The 20,542-nt window shown below is 32.9% G+C and overlaps 1 pseudogene across 1 annotated transcript; it reads right to left on the bottom strand.

Moving 5' to 3' along the window:
* Positions 1 to 158: 158 nt before the first annotated feature.
* LOC150033015 (AAA-ATPase ASD, mitochondrial pseudogene) lies at positions 159 to 2,395 on the bottom strand (annotated as a pseudogene). Its single transcript, XR_016524850.1, has one exon. The product of XR_016524850.1 is annotated as an AAA-ATPase ASD, mitochondrial pseudogene (transcript).
* Positions 2,396 to 20,542: the final 18,147 nt, after the last annotated feature.

Raw genomic sequence — 20,542 nt, 5'->3', positions numbered from 1 at the left:
TCCTGCCTCCTAACACAGTTTCTGGGGATCATCACAAAAATAATTGAGTTTTAGAGAGGATTATCAACATAGAGATTTCCGTGATTCATCAATATTGTGATAAATCATAAATTCAGAGGTACCAATAGAAGCACTTCTTTAAAGTGACAATATCGTTATTAGAGAGGAGAATAATAAATATTTCCTTGATTAATTCAGAATACAATAGTTCATTAAAAAGAACCTAGACTACAATTAATATCAGAAAATAGAAGGGAAATCTTAGGAGAATATGCTTAAACTAATATGTTAAAACAATTTTCCTAAATTGCCATGTTCGAGTTGTTCTGATCATCTTTCTCTATGTGACCATTTTCTTTTACTTCTTTAACTCCGACTCCATTGCATTCAATTTCATTATCTTCGTGGTCCTTCTCAGATGTTGATTCTTCTCTCTCTTCCTTCTCTTTTTCTGCCATTTTGGCCGCTTCAGCTTCTTCCTTGGCCTTCTTCTCAGCTGCTTCTTTCGTACTCTCAAGAGCTTCAACCAATCTCTTCAAACACTCCTCTGTTTTTTCACCTTCATATTTCGGCATCAAATTCTCAGCCACATCTGCCGGAGTCATTTCTGTCTCCTCAAACAAACCACGAATCTTTTCATACGACTCATCCCATTCAACATCCAAGTAATTCATCGCAAGAACTTTGAATGCTTCGAACCCACAATAAGACATCTCTATATGTTTGTCCATTCTTCCTCTTCTAATCAAAGCTTCATCAAGCTTTTCCTTGTGATTTGTCGTGAAAATAATCAACCGCTCTCTACCACACGCCGACCAAATTCCGTCGATGAAATTCAACAACCCAGAAAGTGTCACTTTGCTCTCTTTCTTCTCTTCTTTTTCGGCTTCCTTAACAGGGTCCTTGATCTTTTCCTCTGTATTTTCCTCTTCCTCTGTTTTCTTCTTCTTCCGTTGACCAGTGAGATCAAGAGAGCAATCAATGTCCTCGATCACAATAATCGATCTATTCGAAATCTCAATCAATAATTTCTTCAACTCTGTATTATCCTTAACAGAGGTGAGTTCGAGATCATAAACATCATACTCCATGAAATTCGCCATGGCGGCGATCATGGTGGACTTCCCAGTTCCCGGCGGACCGTAGAGAAGATACCCACGTTTCCAAGCCTTGCCCACCTTCTCATAATAGTCTTTTCCATTCTTAAATTTCACCAAATCATTGATAATCTCTTGCTTCTTCTTGGGATCCATAGCCAGAGTTCGAAACTTGGCAGGATGCTCAAAAGGGACATGTCTCCAACTACTTTTGTGCCACCAATCGTTGTTCGAGTTGTTCATATAAAGCTTCCGCTGCCGGTTTTTAAGCTCAACCGCCTTGCCTTGTTCCATGATGTGGTTAATAAAAGACCCAAGAATGATGTCTCTGTTCCGGCGGTGGAATGTGAGGTTGTAGAATCGTTTCTCATCGGAAGAAGGGTGATAAGAAATAGTCTGGCTTTTGGGCGTAGATTTTATGGAAGTCCACCAGATCTTGACGCCTTCGTATTCGTCAATAACTTCTTCGTTATCAGCCATACTGAGAACCAAAGATTTGCTATCTTTGACTGCCTCTGCTCTCAGCCGCTTAGCACGGATGGCGGTTTTGGAACCAAGGTAGTTTTGAATGGCTGTAAAAGCTTCACTCCGGCGGAGACGCTCGCCGGTGTACTCAGGGAAGGTGATTGTAATGTAAGGATAGAGAAAACCGGTGAATTTGTGGACATATTTCTCGATATGGCCACGGAGTTGGTAAGGGCAATATTGTTGAATAATTGCCCAAACAAACATGATTGTCGCCATTAAAGACCCAATGTGAGTCCATAGCTCCACCATGGCCATGGCCATGGGTTGAGTAAAAGGGTAGTTGGGAAGTTTATAGAGAAGAAGTGAGGAAGGACAGAGGTGGGTTTTGAATGAAGGGAGGAGGAAGGTTATTGGTACTTTTGGGTTCTTGAATTGAAATTTATGTGGTGGGTTTCAGAGTTTTGAAGTCTTTTTCAAAGAAGACGACGAGCAGAGCATCTTCGTCGCATCTTCCAGTGTGAACACCCATAGTTAAGTCTTCAATATTAAGGCTGATATTTTGTTGGGTGAAATACCATTGTGGTCCCTCGGCTAGTTCACATTTAGGTGGGATCACCATGATTGTAGGAAAATCTTAACCATGTGTTAAATTAGAATCACCTTTTTTTTTTTAATGATTTGTTTTAAAATTTTAGAAAAATACTTTTTGATCTATTTTAAACATTTAAGGGCTTTTGATAGCCCACTAGAGTTGGGTTAGATCGGCTTTTTAAGCCCATCCGATATTTGACCCCCGTATAAAAGAACCGTTTTAACATACTATTTTCTCTCCCCATTTCATTAATTACTCTCCTCATTCTCTCTTTTTCATTATTCACCTCTCTGTCTCGATTTTTTTTTTTTTTTTAGATCTCATTATTTTTTTTGGTAGATTTAAATATTTCTTTTTTGTAGTTCGCGTCTAGATTTCCTCATATTTTATTCGTCCTTATTTGATTTTTCAATTGTTGTTGGTTCTGTACTTTGTTCTGACTGAGCTTTCTATTATTTTGGGCATCTTATTGTCTTGCATGTTTATGACTAAGACTTACTCTTATAATTTGTTATTCGTCTATTTTCCTATTATTCCTCCTTATATTTTCTTAGACTTCTCTACAGCAGCCTCCTCTAATACACTAAGTTGGAACGTCCCTGCTCTAACGTTTTTTTTTTTTCAAGTTTTCCTTAAACCATTTTTACATTCTCATATGTGTGGTTTGATTGTTGCAATATGTTATGTTTTCTTCTTCTACTTCAACCTTATTCTATTTATATAAGGTAGCTAACAAATGAAAGATTGCCCTACACAAGCTTCTTTCCTTCCTTGTATTCCAAGTAAGATCTGTCATTAACGTTTTTATGTTTTTGTTAGGGAACATCTATTTTTTGCACTCTTATGTGTGGACCGTCTTGAATACCATTCACTCCAAACATATTCAAAAGGTATGTTTTAGTATATTTTATTTCTTCTTCATTCGTATTGACCTACCCTTTGGTCTAATCATACTTATTTTTCTTCCGTGTAGGGTATAAACTAATCAAACATACATTTCGTAACTAGTTTGAGGTTCATAAGTTTTATGTTCAAAGTAATATTTGTTATAGACTACTATTTGTTGCTTCACTTGGTGAACTTTTATGTGGTTTTGTATTTTTTTCACTTGTATATTGACATTGTTAGGGACTTTTTTTCTTTGTATATTTTGATTCGTCGTAAATAGTCTGACGTTCGTTTTAAGTTTCAATATATAAATTTCAATTTAGAATTCCATCGATAAATTTAAATTGGTTCAATTTTTATTTCATTTTATTTTATCTTGCATTTTTCTCTAAAATTAAAAAGAAAACTGCGAATGGGAATAGAATAAAAAAATGATCTATTTTTTATTTATATAAAGAATAACTATAAATACATAAAATTAATCTTTTTTTTAAATAGTTGTACTTTAAATATAGAAAATTAAAAAAAATATTCGCTCTGTTTTTTTAACTTTTACAATGTAATGAATCTTTATAAAAATATCGTAATGTCTTATAATGAAAGTTATGTTTAATATTGTAAAAATATTGTAATCAAGACCAATTTTGAACGAATGTTCCATGTAATATTTTCTAATATGACATAAATTTCACGACAAAGAAAGTATAAGCATAGAAATAAAAATAGGAACGAAAGTTAGTATGTTTTTAACAACATAAGCATAGGAATAAGCAAAAGTTAGTACCTTTTGAACATCATAAACATATGAATAAAATGAAAAAGTTTTAAAATTGCTTTGACAAGTCTTAAAATTGCTTTTAACAATAATCAAATTTTCAATAATTATTTTATAATATGTCACCACCCTGTAGATTAAAGCTTTAAGTATGAGATAAAAATGGTCATCTTTTTAGAATTTATTTTGGCTATAAAAAATTTCATATATATATATATATATATATATATATATTTCACTCTATAACCTTTTTTTCAAAATTTTAATCCTCAAATTTTTACTAAAACCACATTGACTAATTTGTTTTATAATGTGGAAGTATTGTCTTTTTTAAATATAATTTTTTCACACTCTTTATGTTTGACATTTTTAGATGATATTAATTATGTATGGAATTTTTAGATGATATTTATTTATTAATTCTATAAATCTTTATGTCTTTTTTTTTAATATAATTTTTTCAAGCTTTTTATGTATGACATTTTTAGATGATATTTATTTTATTAATTACACAATTTAAGCATTTATTGAAATTTTAGAGTATGCTTAAATTATAGGCCAATATATGATCAACTATTGTAATATATCTTAGAAAAATCTAATGATCTCAACTATTATATATTTATCTAGACTTGTTTCGATTTTACGTAAATATAGTTATAATTTTTCGACTAGAATATTTAGTTGCATAATTTAGAACACATATAAGTAGTAAAGGGTTGCATGAGAACCCTTAAACCATAACCATTAGAACTCCTAAATCCTAACTCTCCAAAAAACCCTTCACCTCAACGCTTATCATTGGTATTGACTACCCCTATTTTGAAAATATAGGTAAATAGGAAAAGATAAATTCTATGTGGTATTCATTGGCCATAACATAGGGATCTACCTATCCTGGCACGAATGTCATAGTCAAGTTAGTGAGTACAAGGGGTATTACACAAGTCGAATGAAACATTTGATGAAGTAGATCATGCATATAGGTCTTATTGTACAATGCATGCTGGACCAGTTATGGTTGTCCCTAACGGACTAGTTAATAAATAGAGTATAGGACAATGTAGTACAACTACTGCAACTGTAATAGGCTTCATTTGTGGGATGATCGTAATGTATACTTGGCTCGAGATAGTAGGACATGATTGATGTACTCAGTTGTCAAGACTTGTCATTTTGTAACTAAACCTAATTTCACTAATTCTTAGCAAAATTCATCCTTTCAGGATCTACATACTTTCCCCCTTGTCCTAGTAAGATGGAGAATGTTCAGGAGCTATTTACAATCATAACAAGTATTATAGAGTCTCAAAGAAAATTGTTCATGAGATTGACCACGCTGCTTAACAATAATAGAATGATAGAACAACAACTAGTGAACGTTAGACACTGCATCTGACAATTGACATTCTTTCACCTCATTTACGAAAGTGACTTGGCGTGTCGCGAGAATACTCAAATGGATAGAAGGATATTTATGATTTTGTGCAACATGATTAGAACGACGGGATGTTTGGAGCCAAGTTGATGTGTTGGAATTGAAGAGATGGTGGCAATGTTCCTACACATTCTTGCTCATGATGTGAAGGATCGAGTAGTACACACACATTTTTCGAGATTTGGCGAGATGGTTTCGAGATACTTCGATGTAATTTTCAAAGCAATAATAGAACTACATATATTCTTGTTGAAAACCCTTGAACTGATTACAAGTGCATGTACCGATGGACGATGGAAATAGTTTAAGGTAGAACAAAGTTCCAATACCATTCTATTAATGCATTCGAAATAAATTGTGCTGATATCTTCTCGAATTATCATGGTTAAACAATCTCAACAGTCCCAAAATGGTACAGGATACTACTACCTGTATGATGCTGGCTACCTTAATGCTGAATTGGCTTTGTATAGAGGGAAACACAACCATCTCTCAGGCTGGCGTGGTGCGAGCACACACCGACAACACCGAGAGAATTACATGAAGCATTCGTCGGCAAGAAACATTATCGAGCAGGCATTTGGACTATTGAAGGGGCAATGGGCAATTCTTAGGGGCAAATCCTTTTACCTGGTACAGGTCCAATGTCGAACGATAACTGCATGTTGCCTGATTCACAACTTAATCATAAGGGAGATGGAGATAGGTGCTTTACTTGATGAGTCGCAGGATGATAATTCTGCATCTGCTGTTATAGAGGGGGAGCATATTGAATTTATTGAGACATTAGACGAATAGACCCAATTTAGAGATGATTTATTTACTGAAATATTTTCCCAGTGGTAATGATCATGATTGTGTTTTTGAAAAAAAAAACATATTTGAACGTCTTATCTACTTGTTGAACAACATTCTTGTGCTTCATTTACACTGTAAACATTTTTAATTCGATTATTTGACTTCTTGGTTCTTTTTTAAATATGGCACGAAGCTGTTTAATTTTGAATAATGTCTTTACGATGTATACATGCATGAATCAGAATGGCAAGTGATGGAAAAGATCGAATTATACATGAACGAAAGTTGAGGATGCTAGGTTGGTGAACACCCTAATCTCTTTGGTGGAGTTCGGTTGGAAGTTCAACAAGGGGACCTTTCGACTGGATATCTACAACACTTAAAGCGAATGATGGAGGAGAAGTTTCTCGAATGTGGCCTAAACTAGAATACCATCAAATGCAAAATTAGAAGTTTGAAGAAACAAATTCGGTAGTAGCAGAGATGTTAAATCAATCTGGGTTTGGATGGAATGAGGAATTTAAATATGTTTAGGTGGATAGGGAGATCTTCGATGTCTGGGTTCGGGTAAGTTTTTTTAAAAAATAAACAATGTACACCACACCTGTCTTTGTATAATTTCTAATATTGCTTCTATATACCAATGCAAAGTCATCTTAAAGCAAAGGGATTGTAGAACAAGTCATTCCCCCATTACAATGAACTATCAAATGTATTTAGGAAGGACAGGACAACCACGCAATCCTGCAAGCCCCTAGTGGTGATGGCGTCAAATTTGTTCTGAAAAATGGAGGATAAGATTCGGCTAGGATCACAGGAATACCCTACCCCAGATAATGCACAAACCCAACTGCTTGAGGATGCAATGGAAGAAGATCATTTAGATATGTCCACGGGGAGAGAAAGTGTATTAGATATCTATACAGGCAGAGCAAGCGTATCAACGGAGCCATCCAGAGGGAGTAAGAGGAAACGACTGACATTCCAAAATGAAATGACCGACATCATGCGATCAATCGCTGATATGTAGTCAACACACATGGGAAAATCGAGAAATTTGAGCTGGAATTTAGAAGTTGAAGAAGGTAGTTCGGGTCCATATTTGGTATTGAAGAGCTGATTAAGGATGATAGATGCGACCTAATTGATATAATTGACACAGACATACAAAAGACGAACCTCTTCCTCGTTGTACGGGAAGAAAAATGACTACGGTATTGTACACGCTTTTGTCAATTTGTTTTTTGGAACGGTCACATATTCGGTTGTTTGATATAATCTTTTTTATGTTCAGAAGAATGTAACTGTACTACACTATTACATTCTTACCATCATTATAATGAAAGGTAATTATTTTTATTCGACATATACAATCCATATTATATAAACATAAATTGTTAAGTTATCCAGTTATTCAACGTTTATGTACAACATGTTAGTTTTTTTATGATAATGTTAAGTTAGCAAGATTCAATATACATGCATGATATACCAATTCATAAGTAATTCGGTTGCAATATGACATGTATTTTGATGGCATGTTTTACAAATTGAAGATATTTAGAGTTTTTATAGTTTTTGAAAAGAATACGTTGAAAAGAATCTGTTATGTTTTACAAATTGAAAAAAAAAAAAAAAAAAAACTCTTTTGCAATCAGTTTCACTACAGCACCTGCTGAAAAATCCATTAGATAATGAACTATTGGTTCTAAGTCATCTCTGGCCATTGATGAGAAGGGGCTGGGGAGGAGGACTCAATGAAAGGACATCAATTCAAATCCTGGACTTTCGGCCTCTGCGTCAGATCGTCTTCCTAGCAAAATGACATACTCCTAACTGAGAGAGCCAAGGGTAGCCTTTTCCAGTTTATGTCATAAAATGGTTGAGAAAATAAGTGTAGTTGAAAATTAATCAACAATGGCAAAGCAAAAAAATAAAAACAAAATAAAAACAAAAAAAAAGAAAAGAAAAGAAAGAAAAAAACCAATCTCATTTACAAAAATTGCATCAGATAACCCAACCCAACTCAACTCTATACTCAAACATAGACTTTCCAACCAAACTTAACTAAACTTTGCACACCAAATAAAGACAATAGTTACCAATTCAACTCAACTATGCACAACAAACACAGACAATTTAACTCCCCAGATAATGTAACTCTCTAGATAATAATTACCAAATCACTCAATTCAACTATTTGCTTTTATTGTGAGCCAAACGACCCCTTAGTTTCTAGTTTCAAAATGAAAGCATTTAGGCCAATTTGTTTTTTTTAAATTAAGTGATAACTTGTAGAAATACTAGTTATTGTCTCTTAGGATTCTTAATGATAAAAACATATTTGTCTTAAGGGAAAACAAATGGAATTCTTCAAACACTACTAGCTCTTATAAAAGCATACTTTTTGGTAAAATTGCTTCACTAATGCATCTTATTACAGGATTTCAAGAAAATTCACTAAATGTTATAGGTTAAGCTAACGCAAAGGCATGCATCCAAAGTTGCCCAACGCGGAGAAGATACATTGATTCATGTTGTTCTTGTTAAATCACCATTTGCAAGTATGGGTATCTGACTGTCGACGTCTGAAAAGCATATGAACTGGCAGGCGGCTAATCAGGGCATGGAAATTAATGATGTCTTATCACAAGTTGCTGAGAAAAACGCCTATAAATAAGAAGTTTTGCAACCAAAGAAGAGAGACCATTCTTAGAGATACCATAGAACTTAGATCATAGTTACTCTGTTGTTACAAGAAGAAGATAGGAGGAAAAGAACCATTGCCATTGTTGATCAAAGAGAATTGTTGAAGACCAAGCTCGAGAGAGAATTCTTCTTCATTTCCTCACCAAGTTGGTTGTACACGCATTTGAATCAAGCCAAAGAGGACAAGAGATTGAACTGTACGGTTTGACTCTTTCCTTTTCTTTCACTTCATTTCCATTTTTCATTTCATGCGATTAAGTGTGATTGTTGTAAAGACAATTTCGATTTTTAAAATTCAATCCTACATTTGATCCATCACTTTTGCCTCTATTTACATGCTATTGTGTGATTGATGTGTTTATGACTTGTTGCATGTTTAATCTCCAAGCTTTAATCATTTTGATCATTTGGTTGAAGTTATAATTCAGTTAAAACTATTCGAGAGAATAGGATGGCTAGAAACCCATTTAGTCAAAACGTATAGTAGATTTAGAGATAAAAATACTTGTGCTTCACTACTTTCTGTAACCAATGCATGCACCTTAGAAATAGAAGCATATGTGACATTCGCATTGAGAAATGTTGATAATATGATGAAAGGAACAGAAACCTAATGCATCTACATATATTTGGTTTGTAAACAAGCATCACTGTCATCTTCATTTCACCCTTACACCTACACACATGTTCATCTTACTTGGAATTAACACATACCCCTAACGTTTAGCACTACTCACTCATAAATCCCTTTGTTTCACTTGAACTCTTATGTTCTCTTGCATACATGCATTGAGATTAGCGTGGATAAACCTTTCTCGCATTTATCTAGGATCTTTCTGCAACCACCGCAACGCAAGGCCTGCGTTAGTCTGTCATAAATCCCCATTTCGACCCTTGACTTACCAGGAACCTAAGTTAGATTTATATTTGGATCTGATTTAGGAAAAGCTTGTACGCATTATACAAAGTGTAATGCAACACTTCAATGCAGCATCTAATCTTTTCACCTAGAGAAGTGATTCATTCACCATCTTTATTATATGCACTTTTAAACACACATCACGAAGAACAAACATTAAGATACTCCCACTTTCAAATTTCTTTTTTTCTTATCTAATTTTTACCAATGGTTTAAAAAACCAAAACAAGCCAAATTTTGAAAGCTAAAAAAAGTAGTTCTAAAAATTTCATTTTTGTTTTTGAAATTTGGCTAAAAATTTAACCATTGATAAAGGTGTAATATAAGAAATTTGGAGGAAATCAGCTCAATTATTTAAAACTAAAAATAAAAAACGAAATGGTTACCAAACTGGGTCACTTATTAAGTTTTGAGTTTGGTTTCAATTTAGTCCCTAGTTTTCAAAATGTTATAATTTTATCTTCGACATTTTAGTTTTGTTTCAATTTGGTCCCTAGATTTCAAGATTTACACTTTTAACCTCGATTTTTCATTAAACACTTATTTTCCTTCTTCAGTTGTAATGTATGTTAATAAATTTAAAATAATTAATATAATTACAGCTAATTAAGTTTCACTATTTTTCATCATGTTTAAAATTAAATTTAAAATTTCACTTCATAATTATTTTAATCTAATTAATAGACATTGATGTTAATAATTGGAAGTGAGTATTTAATGAGAAATTAAAGTAAAAAATGCAAAATCTTGAAACTAAAAGACCAAATTGAAATAAAATTCAAACCTCAGGAGTAAAATTGTAACATTTTGAAACTTAGGGACTAAATTGAAACCGAAGTCAAATCGATTAAATGTGTAATATTTTGAAACCTATGAACCAAAGAGAAACTAGATCCAAAATCTAGGGACCAAAAATGTATATTTTTCTTTAAATTTTTAAAAAGAGTTGAATCGAATAGACTCACTATTAAGTTTTAAGTAAACTGCAAAATCTGTAGCTTTTAGATTTAGCTTTTATAAAATTGTGTTACTCCGTTTAAATAAATATATTAGAATAAACAAAAAAACAAAAACAAAAAATCAAACATTTACCAAATAGGACGTTATATATTTTGTTATAATTCATTTTATATTAATTAAAATAACTATTATTTTTCTCACCAACTTCCACAAGTTTTGTAGAGTTTTTTCATGACTTATTTTAAAAAATATAACTCTGTTATTCATAAATTAAAGTTGTATTATTAAAATTTTATAATTAAACTATCTTATTAAACTTTATGTAACACACGTAGTATCAATTATCAAACTAGTGTATATAAATGCAAAGAAAAACAATTGTACCTTTTAAGGAATTAAAGCAAGAACTTTGGGAATTGTATAAACATCAATGTAGGAGTAATATACAACTACAACCAAAATTCAAATTAAAAATCTAAAATTATTGTTGTGAATGAATAAAAAAGAAAAATCAAGGTATAGAAGGGAAAGGCGAGAGATTGCCTAAGATAACAACTTATAATATATCTCAAGTTTAAACAAAAATATAAAAAAAATTATCTAAAGTAGAAATAATCTTATTAAAAATATATAGTTTCTATAAACAAAGACTAGTCAAATCAAAATGTCAATCTAACTTAATCTTTAGAACACGATTTCAAGCTGTTTGTTCACCATTTACCTCTGATAAAAAAAATCAAATTCACCCAAATCCTCAATTCAAACAAATTCTCCCAATTAAAGAAAAAAAAATCAAAGTTTCTAAACTTCATTTTTTCTCATTTATTTTTGTAAAATTTGATTAATCCGAGAATTACAAGCACCTTCGATTATCAAAATGCCTTGAATGAATATGAAAATAATTAAAATTGCAATGAAATTATGATCACTAACTTTTCAAAAAACTTGAACATCATTCTTATGATCCTACAACTTTTAACGAAAAAATCACATTGAAACAAATTAATTTTATGAAACTTCTCATTCATAAAAAGTCATCATTTTGTTTTTAAAAAATTAGTTATAGTTGAAAGGTTTTAAAATGGAGAGGTATGAGGTTAAAAAAAGAAAGCATTTACGTGAAGAGCAAAAATTGAGGCTTAAAACAACATTTTACATGGACAAAAAAAAATAAAGGAAAATTACATTGTATGACAAATACATTTTAAGAAATCGAAACCACGACTTCAACTTTTTTGTAATTATAGATGTGACAATCACATAGCAACCACATACAAATCAGATAATAATAAGTAGAAATCAAATAGCAATCAAATTTTTAGATGGAAGTTTTTTTGCCATGTTTGCAAAAAAATTAAAATCTAGAGATACGTCTAATTTTAAATTTATGTTTTTATTAACGTTGTAATTATTCCAAAAATAAAATTAAGGTCAAATGGTAAAATAAGAATTCTAAAAAGAAGTAAGAACCAAATGGAAAGTTAAAAAAATTTCGCCATTTTCAGTATTAATAGAGATAATGAGGTCTAAACAAAAAAAAAAAAGAAAAAAAAAAAAAGAAAAAGGTAATTTGAAGACAATGAAGTTCAAAAAATTAGAAAATTTAAACAAAAAAAAGGAAGAAAAAATCACAGGACCTGACTGAGGGAGGATTTGCATGAAAGAAAAATAATGGATAGAAGTTATTTCGATTATTCAAGAAAGCTAGAATCAAAAGCTATAGTTTTGGAGATTTTGAATATAAAAAAATCTATATTAACAAACACCTTTGACCGTTAAGATTTTTTTAAATTATTATTCCCTACTTACTCTAATCCCAAAAGAGCCTAAAATTGAACTGAGTTCTCAAGTATATGGATCATAATGATATTTTAACCATTATCTTGATCTTTGACTTTTGGGAGAAACGAAGTTATATATATTTTCTCAAGAGATTACTCCATCCATAGTAGTCATCAAGGTCAACTACAACTAGTTTATTGTATTCGTAATTATCTCTCTAACCATCACTGCTATTAATTTCGTATTTTGTCCTACATTTAGTTGAGCTTAAACCCTTTGAGCATTCCGCAAAAGGCGACTCACCCTTGTTTCGTCTCGATAAAGGGGCATAGCGTAGAATCGAAGGTTTTGAGGCTTTCCTGCCCCTCACCACAGGGGTTTCTCTTACGCCAAGGGACATTCTGTCCTCTTTTGGGCTGGAGGCTCGCACCTTGCCCGCGTCTACTGGAGACTTCAATTGAGATCCATCCATTTTCTTCGTCGGCAAATTCCCCGTTGGCATAGTCTCACTGGAATTCTCGTTCTTTAAGTAAAACTTTGCATCTGCAAAGTGAGACTCGGCGTTAGAAAATGGATTAGAATCTGCTTCGACCTTCTTAATCTTGTCCTGATAAAACTTGAAACACTGATGCAGTGTCGACGTAATCACACCATTCTCATGAATCCAGGGGCATCCCAATAGCAGTTTGTAGGTGGTCTTTGAGTCTATCACATGAAACAGCGCGTCTGCCTTTAAATCGCCAATGAGGAGCTCCAAGCGTATCATGTCTATCGCCCTTTGGTTGCCTTGATTGAAACCCTGAATTACTAATTTGCTGTTTGATAGTTCTTCCATGAGTATGCCCAACTATTTCATAGTCGTCTTAGGCATTATATTGACGGCGGATCCGTTGTCGATGAGGATTCGACCCATTCTCTATTCTCGAATGTATCCAGAGACGTACAGAGGTCTATTATGCAATTTGAATCCTAACAGCAGATCTTCATCTGAGAAACCTATGGATGTGCAACACGAGACATAAGCATGTGTTGTGGGGGTCGGTGCGCTAGAGGCGTTGGATTCTAACAGTGCTTCAATCAGGGTTGTTTTAGCCTCTCGCGGGAGTGAAAGCAGGTCGTCTATGTTGGATAGTGATGAACCCTTTGGTTCTCCCGTCAACCTTAATGGGCCTAGAATAGTATCTTCCTCCTCCCTGATACTGACAACATAACATGCGGCAATCTCTGGTATATCCTTTAAACCCCAATTGTAGAAGTTCTTCGAGAAGAAATCTGCTAAGGTTATCTGTCGTCTAGGATGAGAAACATCCTCGTCTTCCCCGTTGACAGCCTTGGGCCTTTGAGCCTTTTTTCTACCCTTCCTTTTTTGTGTCTTACTCTCTCTCTTGTAGCTTTTATGAGAGCATAGCTTTTTTTGGGTAGAGTTCAGTCTTCCCTTCTTACGGCGTGCCACAAAAATCCAGCTTTCGTTATTGTCATTGTCAGTGCACTCTCCTCCGTTTTGAAGATCTGTAGCTTGGACCTTCTACTGAAACCGCACTACCATAGGTTCGAAAGTCCCAAACTGGACCAAGCTCTCCCTTTCTTCATAAGATATGGTTGGTGGCACCACGCTCGGAGTTACTGTCACTGCAGTGTGATTCGTTTGGACCACCTCGTCTAGATCCAGTTTTATTTTCCTTTCACGGGCCAATTTGAGGATCAATTCTTTCAGTACGAAGCATTTTTCGACTGGGTGACTGATGACCTTGTGATACTTGCAGTAATTGGGGTCATCCACCATGCCGGCCTGTTCCGGTCGTCTACATTCTAGCAGTTGGATAAGGTGGTTCTCCAATAATTGTTCGAGCATGTCCGCTACGTCAGAGTCAGGGAATGGATAAACCTTCACCTGTCTTTCTTTCAGGGTTGGGCGACGTCTCTCGCCTTCTTGGTCTTTCTTCTCTATCTTCTTTTCTTTCTCTTTTGATGAGAATTTCAATGGGGTTGTGTTAGTGACCATTGATTCCTTCATGACACCTTTCACATTTTTCTCGGTGCCCTTCACCTTCTTCTTATCTTTCCTCGGGTCGTGGTTCAGAAAGTCCCTCGTTCTTCTGTTGACGATACTTAGCTCCATGTCGTGAGCGCGGGTCGCTAATTCTTCAAAAGTACGGGGCTTAATCCCTTGTAGGATATAGAGGAATTCACAGTGCATACCCTGCGTGCACATTTCCACAGTAGATAACTCGGTGAGTCGATCTTTACAATCCAGACTCAAAGCTCTCCATCGATTGATGTAGTCGACGACTGGTTCCCCTTTCCGTTGTTTGGAGTTTGTTAGCTCTATCATGCTGACGGTGCATCTGGTGCTATAGAAGCGATTCAAGAATTCTCTTTCAAGTTGCTCCCAGCTGTCAATCACCTCAGGCTCTAAGTCTGTGTACCAGTCAAAAGTGTTCCCTTTGAGGGTTCTGACGAACTGTTTAACCAGTAAATCTTCTCTTATTCCCGCATTTTTGCATGTTTCTACAAAGTGGACTATATGTTGCTTTGGGTTGCCCTTTCCGTCAAATTGTTGGAACTTTAGGGGCTGATATCCTGTAGGCATTTTTAGGTTGTCGATCCTCTGAATGTATGGCTTGGAATATATGAAGGAGGTTTGGGCCGGCCCTCCATATTGAGCTCTTATGGAGGTCATGATCATGTCATGTAGTTGTTGAATCGACAAAGAGGCCACTGAGGCTGACTGTTGCGATTGGCTTTCTTGTAGCACGATCTTCCCCTTGTCGATTGCTTTCATCGTGGGTGCTAGGCTTGATTCCGCAACCTCTCGAGATTACATTTGTTCCTTCAGGGTAACGATCTCGTGGTCTCGCTCCTCGACAGCTTTCATCAGGAAATTAATCTTCCTTTCCATTTCAGCCATGGCCGCTTCCGCCGTCAATCCGCCATCATGACAGAAATCACATCTGGCGGTGAATCTCTTTCTGGTTCGTCAGGCACGAAAATAGAGTTGTCGAACAAGGGGGTTTCCTTGATGACAACCCCACTTTGTAAGGATTCCATCATTTGTTTCAAGATGTCGTGGGCGATGGGGGAGCTCAGCCGCCGCGGGTGACCGGTCCCTTGTATGAGCTGTTTGTGGAGGAAGCTTTGGATGCCATCCTCTTAAAAGATTTGGATGCCACCTTCTTAGGCACCATTTGGCTTGTTTGAATGCCCAGAAAGAGATGAGAGGTAGAGAGATCCTACCGGGTGTGCCAATTTGTTCACACGAGGTTTCCGAAGAAATGTGTTTCATGGTGTTGAACTTGAGTTGGTTTGATGTTGGAGTTGATTTGATGCGATGTGGTTCGATCTCTAATACTTTATCCTCTGATTCTCTTTCAGTTGGGTGTATATGCTTGACTTGGAGAAGGAAAGCACCAAACGTTATTGAAGTAAAAGTCTTGGAAGCTTGGAGTAGAAGTCTTGGAAGAGTATTTGTGTCTTCAAAGGTCTTCTACCTTATAGAAGTGTAGCTTCAGGAGTCATAGAAGCTTGAAGTAGAAGTTTTGGAAGAGTATTTGTGTCTTCAAAGGCTTCTGCCTTATAGGAATGCAGCTTCAGAAGTCTTGGAAGCTTGAAGTAGAAGTCTTGGAAGAGTATTTGTATCTTCAAAGGTCTTATGCCTTATAGGAGTGCAGCTTCAGGAGTCTTAGAAGCTTGAAGTAGAAGTCTTGTTAGAAGCTTGAAGTAGAAGTCTTGGAAGAGTATTTGTATCTTCAAAGGTCTTTTGCCTTATAGAAGTGCAATTTTAAGAGTCTTGGAAGCTTGAAGTAGAAGTTTTGGAAGAGTATTTGTGTCTTCAAAGGTCTTCTGCCTTATAAGAGTGCAGCTTCATGAGTCTTGGAAGCTTGAAGTAGAAGTGAGTCTTGGAAGCTTGAAGTAGAAGTCTTGGAAGAGTATATGTGTCTTCAAAGGTCTTCTGCCTTATAGGAGTGCAGCTTCAGGAGTCTTAGGAATCCTCTGCTTGTTAGTGAATTCTCTCTGGGTCTTCTGAGTGTAGAAAATGCTGCCTTTACAAATGAAGAGAACTTCTTTATTTATAGAGTTCTCAGGTGAGCTTCGTGGGCTTGGTTGGTCCATGGGCCTGACCCTTGAGCCCAATTAGTTGGTTTTGGGCCTGGTCTGGAATTTGGGTCTAATTCAACTTTTTTTGTAGTTTGGACTTTAAGCCCAAATAGTAATATCAAATTGGACCAATTTAATCTTATCTGATTCATCCGCGTGACGTCATCGAAACTTGTCTCAATTCAATTCGGGACATGTGTCAACTTCTAATTGGACCCAAAGTCAATGATTTAGAAATTCTTCGTTAATTTAACAAATGACGTGGTGACTTGTGATTGGTCCAAAATTTCTCATTCAACAGTAACTAAGAGATTTATGCTTCAAATCTCCTATCTATTTTGTAAGAGAAGAGATTTTAAGGAAAAATTGATATAAACTTTGAAATAATTAACAACAAAATGAAGATTAGTTTGGCAATGCCAAATTTATCTCTATGATGAAATAAGACCATATTTGTCTCAACTTGCAACGTTTATACAATATAAAATTGTATGTGATGTTTAAAAAGTTTGCTAATTTTTGCGACATATATTGAAAACGTTACAAATTGCAACTTCTATTTGTTGTAGTATCACCTCATCTGATCGCCTCATTTCAACTATCTCATAAATGTCTAAAAACTTAAATCTTGTTTGATAACTATCTGATTTTTTTTTTTTTTTTTTTTTTTTGTAGTTTTTGATTTCAAGAAATTGTGCTTGTTTGTAATGATTTGTTACTCATAGTTTTCATATTTCCTAGGTAGAATTAGAGTTCTTATCTAATTTTCAATAACAAAAACAAGTATTTGAAAACTATTTTTATAGCTTTCAAAATTTGGTTGACTTTGAAAATACTCCTAACATGTTGCAACAAAACAAAGAAAGCAATAATAAAATTTTGTGATTATATACTTAATTTTCCAAAATAAAAATCTAAAAATCAAATGATTATCAACTATGATCTTAATAAATATGTAAATTCTTTTTAAACTAAATTATAAAAAATAGCACTACACTTTGTGTCAAAAATATATCTTCAAACTTTCAACAGTTTAAAAAATGGTTTTAATTTTTATTTTAAGAAAAATTTAAAAATATCCTTACCGTTGGTTCTAAATAGAAACCTAGTATTTTGTTAAAGAAATAGCCTAAACTTTCAAATATTTTAAAGATATCCTAAACTCATACCATTACTCGTTAGTCCCTTTTACAAAAATATATCAACTTTTAAAAATTATATTATTACCTTTATCTTAAAAAAGTAAATAAAAAAAATTCCCTTGTCGTTTATCTATACCTCAACTTTTATTATTGATATTATGACATATTATTATTATTAGGGAGTGTGAAAGATTTGAAAAGGGTATATCCGTCAAATAGTTGAATTTCGTTGAAGTTCTTCATACTTCCTCTCTCTCAAAGTTAATGATATCTTATGTATAATTTCGTTGAATTTCGTTATGCCAAATTGAGTCAATGCAAGGTCAAGTTTACCCAAAGTCGTAATTATTTATAATTGTTTTTTTAAAAAAAAAGAAAAAAAAAATAAAGCTATTGAAAGGGACAAGACGGGGAGTTTGGGACCATAGGTAGTTTTTTTAAAAAATTGTTTAGGGAAAAGGTAATTTTTGAAATAAATTAAGAAAAAGGTGTAATTTTTGAAATAAATTAAGAAAAAGGTGTAATTTTTTTCTTTATTAGAATATACCTCTATATAAGAGATACATTCACCTAAAAATTTGTGCCATCATTCACATCAATTCGAAAGAGACTACTTTTAAAAACAACTAGAAAATACTGATCAGACACATTCTTTTTTAATTTTTAATTTTTAAGTGTCGCGGTTAAAGAGAGATTGCAATTTTTTTTTTTTCCTTTTTTGGTCTTATACCTAAATGTATTCTGACATTTTTTTTTTTTAATTCTTAACGTATCTTTCTTTCTTTTCCACATTTTTTTAAATGGTTTTTTCGTTTTATTTTAATGTTTTTGTTTGAATCAAAATTATTTTTATTTAGAATTTTAAATTAAATTTAGAATTAATCTTAAAAAGCGTTTTTGAGTTGTTTTTATTGTAATTTTTTCTTTTTTTTATTCAATTTGTATTTTTTTTTTCAAAATTCAAGTAATACTTTGTTAAATTCAATTTGTTGAAAGAGAAATTTTTGACTAATCACAAGTTGTCACGTCGTTTACTAAATTAATGAAGAAATTCTAAATAATTAAATTTGGGTCCAATTAGAAGTTGACATATGTCCCGAATTAAATTGAAGACAAATTTCGATGACGCCAAATAAGATATATTAATTTGACCCAATTTGATATTATTATTTGGGTTTAAAGTCCAACTAAAAAAGGCTAAATTGGACCCAAATTTCAAATCAGACCAAAACCAATTAATTGGGTCCAAGAGCCAGACCCATGGACCAACTAAGCCCAAACCCAAGCCCACAAAGCCAGAAAGAAGTTCTCTTCATTTGTTTCAAGCAGAAGACTCCCAAGACTCTTGAAGTTGCATCCCAAAGGGTCTTTCAAGACCTTTGTGTTTAGAGACAAAATCAAGTATTAGAGATCAAACCACCATCAAATCAACTTCAACATCAACACCAACTCAAGTTTAATTCCACGAAATAAGTTTCTCTAGAAATCTCGTGTGAACACAATTATTTTTCTTATTTTTTTAAAAAAATTATGTTTGATTATTTTTAACTTTTAGATGTTGAATATGCTTATTTTTAATTGCTCACGTCAATTTAACAAAACTTCGAAAGTATTTATTTCTATTTTTTATTGAGATATTTCATGTTATTTTTATTAGTTTAAGTTTATTTATTTTAGTTTGATTAGTTAATTTTTTCATGATTTAATCGCTAAAATAGACCATTAATTATAACTAATTCAAATATAAAGTATAAACTTCCACATTTATAGACTAAAACTATATTGTTCTATAAAATTCAACTATAAATAGTTATAATAAAACAAATATTTCTATACATTTGAAATTAAAAAAATCTTTATATCCCAATATTTATAATTTTTTTATTTTATTATAACTCTTTTATAAAAAAGATAAAATTTAAGAGAAATAACTTTTATAAAGAATAAAAAATCAAATAATTGTTATTTTAGTATTTAAATAAATTGATGTACTAATCATAATATTTTGTATAGCAAAGTGATAGAACTATTAATATATAGTTTCAAAATTTCAAAAGAAAAAAAAAAAGAAAAAAAAAAGAAAACGAAAACGAAAAAGAGAAATGGGATTTTTATATAAAACATCCTCTTTAGACTATATATTTAAAAAAATGTCTTTAAATTTGAATTTTTTCAAGAAAGACTTTTATTATTTTTGGATAAATTTACCATTTTTTATTATTTTTATTCCCAATTTTTATATATATTTTCCTATTTTCGAAACTTTCTTAATGATGGATAAAAATCGCATTAATTATGAAGAGAGAAGATGTATTTAATATGAATTTTTTATATTTTCAAATGGAGAGAGAAAATGCATTTAATGAATATTTTTTTTTTGTTAGTTTCAGATATTGTTGTTTTTTTAATTTATTTTTATTTTTTTGTGGATTCATGACTATTTAAAATACAATTCAGAATATTTTGTTAGGTATTTGAAAATACTCTAACCAATATATAAAATATACCATAGTATATAAATAAGAGACTGATTCAATGCTTGACATAAATCATCGTATAATCTAATATATGAAATATATCACAATATATAAATAGTATTGGTTTGACATATATCACAATATATATCATAAATTTCATTTACACTATATATATCCATTAAAATAATTAGTGTTGGAATACATAAACAAGCAACGGAAGAAAATAGTATCATTAAGCATTCTAATTCCTTAATTTTGACATTAAAATAAGCATGTTGATAGGGTAATAAGATGGTTTCAAGAAACACATACCTTTGAAGAATTCTTCTCCGATCTAAGCTGCTCCTCACGAATTCTCAACTCCAAATCTTCAGTGAACCACTAAGAGATCTTTTCTACTAT

The sequence above is a fragment of the Benincasa hispida genome, chromosome 11 (assembly GCF_027475165.1).
Source record: "Benincasa hispida cultivar pf3 chromosome 11, pf3_genome.v1.1, whole genome shotgun sequence".
Classification (NCBI taxonomy): Eukaryota; Viridiplantae; Streptophyta; class Magnoliopsida; order Cucurbitales; family Cucurbitaceae; genus Benincasa; species Benincasa hispida.
The sequence above is the reverse complement of the archived record's forward strand: the minus strand, read 5'-3'. Positions and strand labels throughout refer to the sequence as shown.